The 6323-nt window shown below is 32.3% G+C and overlaps 1 protein-coding gene across 1 annotated transcript in view; it reads left to right on the forward strand.

Annotated features, from left to right (window-relative positions):
* The window catches only part of LOC108750639, an 83750-nt gene that overhangs the window by 23359 nt on the left and 54068 nt on the right, over window positions 1-6323 (forward strand). The window lies entirely within an intron of this gene.

Genomic DNA, 6323 nt, shown 5'->3' on the forward strand with positions numbered 1-6323 from the left:
TGATAAATCTCGATCGCATAAATATCATGAAACGCACGTTTTTGCGACTCGCTAATGTACAAATGTGTTAACTTTATGTTGCGTGATCGATAAGTATTAGACAGAGCGATTGATCACGACTATACTTACAGATTTAAGGAGCGCGATGTCACTCGTCTTAGAATCGATCCGTCTCATCCCCGCGATTTCGCGCAAATGACCGAAAAACGCGAATGCCGCGAATATAGGCGCAGTGACGTCACCGGCGCGATACGAGTCAAGTGGCGGTTAATCTGGTTAAAAATATGCTCTAGAAATTCAGCGTAATGAACACAAAGACTAATCTACAATTCAGATAGCTCTTTATCATACTCTCTAAATTCTTTGGAGTGAAATGTCTCTCTAAAGAATAAAAATGGAACCGATCTTAAAAAACAGTGGCTCAATTTTCAATTTTTAAAGCTCGGCTTGATCGATGTAAGCTTAACTTTAATCTCGATTCAATTTACTCTTTTTCTAATTTTAAGAATTAGAGAAAAATAAATAGTAAGTTAAAATCATGATTAAAGTTATCTTACATTAGCGGAGCTAAAATTGAGATTTAATTCATTTTTAAAAATAAGATTCACTTTAAAAGTTTTAGAGAGTAAGCCCTTTATGGAAAAATACTATTATTACTAGAGACTTGCGAATATTAGACTTGCTAATTAGACTTGCGAAAAATTTATTGAAAATAATTGAAAAACCATTCGAATCAAATATTTATTCGTTTCAAAAGTTGTTTTCATTAATCCAATAGTACTTTTCCACAAGAAAGGGTAGAAGTACAGATTCTTATATAACGTATATATATAAAGCTAATAAGAAAATCAATCAATCAGAGTTTTATCTCATAAAAAGGAAAGAAGGACTTAATTGATTATTTTCTTATACATTATACATTATGCTCCGGCCTTAAGAAAAGAAATAGCTAGCACGAATTTCCCTTCATTTGCCATAAAAACTGTCACAATCTATATTATTTATAAGAGGGATCTATTATTGCCTGAATGTTCTCATCAAAGTTGCTTGTAACCATTAGTGATAATAAAAATCGACAATATAATAGGGAAAATTAGAAATCGTTTTCCTTAATCTTGCGAGCAATTTGAGCAAGTATAAAGCTACGTGAGAATGTGTTCTTTCCTGTTTCAGTTTTTATCATTTTCTATCTCTTGTCTTTTTGCTTCTCATCTTCTTCATTTCCTGTCACCCGAGATAAAAGTAGACGAACTTTGGAAGAAACAAGAAATACGAAGTATGTTGATAAAATGGAGAGAGAAAAAGATAAAAAATGGAAAACAAGAAACAGGAAACAAAGAGCATATAATTGTTGATTAGCCTTAATATATATATGCTGAATATGTAATCTGTCTCACGGGATGTTGATAAAACAATTTTATCGCAGATATATTACTTACTTTCCATTGAATTGTTTCTACCTATATAGGTTCTATATAGGTAATTCATATATTAGCTTAGAGTTAAATGGAAGTGCGAAAATCTTATTTTTCGAAGCAGATCTTGATACTTTAATAATATTTAAATGTAAATTTGCAGATACATTTTTCAATTCTACAAACTTTAATCTCCAGTGGATTATTAATTTAAAGATGGCAATCGTAATGTAACACACGATTCGAATTTAAGCATCGCTGGAGAAAGTTATCACTCAAGAATGAAATAAAACGACGAATTTATAATCCGTCCCCGTCAATTTCTTTTACGTGACATTAATCGCATAAAATATTTCCCTTGGCAAATCGTTGCATCTCTCCGATACACCTACGGGTGAGTTGTGAAGTACGAGAGAAAGTTACAAACGATCGACCAAACAATCACTAATTGTTCATAGAAAATGTTCGCACCTTCTATTCCCTCAATTCTGCTATGATCACGTCTCGAAAAACAATAACGAGACAACAATAACTCAGCCCAGTTAAAGTTAGTCACACACACTTTCCGTAACAGTAACCGTAAACGTAACGTAGGTTTTCGACCAATCGCGTTGCTCGATTCGGTCATCCGTAATCGTAACCGTAACAATCGAGTAACCCGATTGGTTGGAAAACTTAATGGGCATTCTACAATAAGCCATTAGTCATAAATCAGAAGTTAGAAGTTGGAAATTGACAACTGTGATTGGTCAATTTCCAGCTTCTAACTTCTGATTTATGACTAATGGCTTATGTAGAATGCGTGTTACTGTTACTGTTAAGTGTGTGTGACTAGCTTAATGGTCAATTCTAAACAGAATCGTAAAACTCACAACGTGTTCTCATAAAACTTGTAAGAACTTATGACTAATATTCTAATTTTGTGCGTATGTATCGTAAGACGTACGATTATTCGTAAATATCTATGATTTCTTGTAAATTTTATGATTAAGAATTTTAAGAATAACAAGTTGTCTATAAAAATATTGCATAAAAGTATAAACATTTAAAAATTCTTACAACTCTTACAGGAATATACCACGAGACTTACGATTCTACTTAGAGTTTAGACATAAATCTCGAATATCAACCGGCGTGTCGACTGCGCGTAGATACAACAAAGGACGTAAACACAACTGAAGGCCGAACACTGAGTGCCAACCGAAATTTTGTAAACACATTAATGACGTAGTATGTTATGCCGAGCCAACATACGGCCATTCTCTAGCAGGCTTAGCAGCTAAAATATCGAGTTTGTTAGTATGAGAATATTCGCATATCACTTTTATAGTGATATAGTGATTACTTATAAGATTGTGAGATATATTACAGATTCTTGTGCGATTTAACAACGGAAAAGGAACGATAGAACGTGAAATTACAAATTGTATCTCATTACGATGCTTTTCTTTATTAAAATTCGCGTAGACTTCTCATTAATTTAAGCGGCGTCTATAAAGCAGCGTCTACAATAAAATTTTAAAGCGTAAATTCTAAGTCATAAGAAATTGACCTATTATAATCGAATATGAGGAGAATATACATATTGGTGAATATTTTACGCGCGGCTTAGAGTTAAAAGCTCGAATTTTATTCCTTAAAATCTTATTGCAGACGCCGCTTAATGAGACTAATTTAAGACGTGAAATTTAATTAGCCAATAGTATTAAATTTTGATAAGGATTACCCTATACGAAAAGACCATATACACATTACGTATATTATAAATTTTTTTATATAGATTTAAGAATATTTAAATCTATAACGATATTTGTATTAAGCAAATAATAAAGCGAGTTCAAAGTAGAGAGAAAATCGAGGAATATGCGGAATTGTGGCATATTCCTCGATTTTCTCTCTACTTTCTGTTAAAACAGAATATATTTATTGTATAAAATTGCTAATTAATATTTATTTTTTCAAATAAGACTTTTTTTATAAAAAACTTTCTTATACGAATACTTTTTGCTCTCACTATATATCGAATATTTTATTCCTTGCATTTCAGATTAGATAGTTTTAATTAACAGATTGTCACCGAACATAATCGAAGCACGTTTTTTTCTTCGTATCGTGAACTTGTTATCATCACTTAACGTTCAATTCCGTAGAATGAGAATGTTTTGAAAGTTTAATGGATTGTCACTTAAATCTTAATGTGAATATTACAATTTGATATATTCTGATAATATACTTTAACTCCGTGCCAACAAATTGTTCAATTTTCTTTTAATTGAAAACTTTATAAAGGATTGATTTGAATTATATCATTAAAAAGAGAGAAAATTACTGGATTTAATATTTAGGAGAAAAATAACATTTATTTTAATGGAAAAGTATACTAATTATTAATCTCGTATCGCGCTTCGAACTTCTCATGCCTATTATTTTTGGAATAAAAACGACGTGATATACAAATTATCAGATTGAGCGGATTTGTATAATGAATCGTAGCGTATAAACTGTTAACTGATATTCGCGGTAATTCGCTATGCGGTGTTGTGTTTACAAAGGTCATTTGCGGCGTTATTTATCCGTTGAGAGTCAAGCCGGTTGGCGCGACAGCACGTGCCGTTCAATGCGTTATTATCTATCATTATATATATATATATCTTGATACACAATCGTGACAAATCACAGACCGTCACGGCGAGAGCATTCTCTATGAATAATTAGTAATTATCGATCCGATTGATTGATTCTCATATATCGTATCGACGCCTACATTAATAGAACGGAAGGCCATATATTTTCAATATATTGATATTGAAAATAATCTTATATTTGAATCTGCAATATATATTATTATACATAATAATGAATTTCGAGAGTTTTTCGACCGATTTTATCGCTTTATAAGCCATCAGAAAAACTTAAGCAGTAAAATGTAAACTAATAAAGTAAGTAAAGTTTTTTATTTTTCAATATTTTTGCTGTCGCTTACGTTATTCTCTCTAAGTTAATTCTTTACTATATTCGATATACTATTTGTTTATTGCTTACGTCTTATCGTCTTACGTTTTTTGCCATCAGTTTTAATTAATAATTCATTCGACTTCTATCATATCGCGTAGTGTTCATCATCGTTCATCAACATCGTTTTCGAGTTTCTGGTCATTTATTACGTGACGTTACGTATTACGGACATAAAACAGATCTGAATATCGCGATGCTCTTGATTGAGTAAATATGGTTTTAATTATTCCCACGTTTAATGTTCGTTAACGACGTGATATAAATTCCGCATGTGTACATCAGTGATTTTGTCGAGAAAGAGAGAGAGACGCATTTTATGAAATTTACTGAATCGAAATACATCGCGCGGTAGCTGTACCGCAAAGCGACGCGTACGCCGCAAAACGACGCTGCTATTCCGGATATAACGTTCCGCGGGTATTTTTTATTTCGTTTTCAATTTTACTCGCAATTTTACTCACTTGTAAGTGGAGATAGCAATCGCCGCGCTTAACCGCGATCGTATAGATATTATTTGTTAGCTGCGGGTGTAAATCCGTTATAGTATGGCCGCTGGCGGAGCGTGAAGTTGATCGCGTGATATTCGTCAATGACGTTAAAATTTGACGTTTGCAATGTTTGCACACTAGTGATCCGCTGAAACGCGCATCTCATGGAATTCCCGATCGAAAAATTTACAACGTGAATAGTGATCGAGGCTAACTATCTTCGAAAATCGTATCGTCCAAGCAAAAAAAATAACATAAGTCACGACAATGTCAAAAATTGACGTTAAAGTGAATCATAACTGATGGAAAAAATAATTTTTAGTAATCAATTTGCAGCCATTTTGACATCATATTGATGTCATGATGACTTGTAGTCTACTTGAGTTCGCGGATATTTATTATATATTATATATTTAATCGTTCGTCTATCCAATTGTGTTACAAATATTACGAAATAGCGAAATAGTAATCGTCGTGAAACGTAAAAGCTATTTATTTGCCATTTATGTGTTTAACGCGGTTGATTTAATATTCGGAAGGTGATACTTAAAAGTGCAATTAAAATTGCGCGATTCAAAAACTTCACTCAAGAACGATATTTGTAATCCATTCTTATATTTAGACCGTTTTAAGTAATGTCTTATAAGAGACTATGGCCGATATTCATAGTCAGATTTATACTTAAGATCGTCTTAAGTACAGTTTTAAGATGTCACGAACCAATCAGAGAGTCGCATTAGTATCTTAAGACGGTCTTAAAATAAGAATGAACTATGAATTCCGCCCTAATACTTTCTGATTAGTTTATGACATCTTAATACTGTATTTAATACTGTATTTAAGATAGTCTCAATATAAGAATCGAAATATTTTTATCAATAAGTTGTTTATATTTTTTAATTTAATTTTAAGGAGATTATTAATGTTTTAGATAGCGTTAAAAGTCCAAAAGTTATCGGTGCACAGTTATATTTGAAATAAATTCATTTGAAAATACATATTAATTTATTAATGTATTATTTAAAACATCTCACTTTGATCGTTAATTAAGCTTTCTCATTCTATAGTTTGATTTATTCAAACGAATGGTACCTAATCAAATATTCGAGATCATAATTAGAATCGATTATGAATATCGATGCCATTTTAATCTTTTTTTATGTCTAATAAATGATAAAGATCAAAGGAACAGCAGGTGTAGTACCAGTAGTCTGTACTTTATTCCTGCAATCAGTTCAGGAATAAAGTGCAGGAATAAAGAACAGACCTAATGTCGCGGCGTGCAACGCGTGAAGTTGGCCGCGCGATTTTTGACTCTCTTCACACCACATCGTCCAAGTCCGTCGTCCACTACGTCACGAGATGAAAGCCGAGGGTAGAAAAACTTCGCGCAATGATACTCTAA

Source organism: Trachymyrmex septentrionalis, unplaced genomic scaffold (assembly GCF_001594115.1).
Source record: "Trachymyrmex septentrionalis isolate Tsep2-gDNA-1 unplaced genomic scaffold, Tsep1.0 scaffold37, whole genome shotgun sequence".
Lineage (NCBI taxonomy): Eukaryota > Metazoa > Arthropoda > Insecta > Hymenoptera > Formicidae > Trachymyrmex > Trachymyrmex septentrionalis.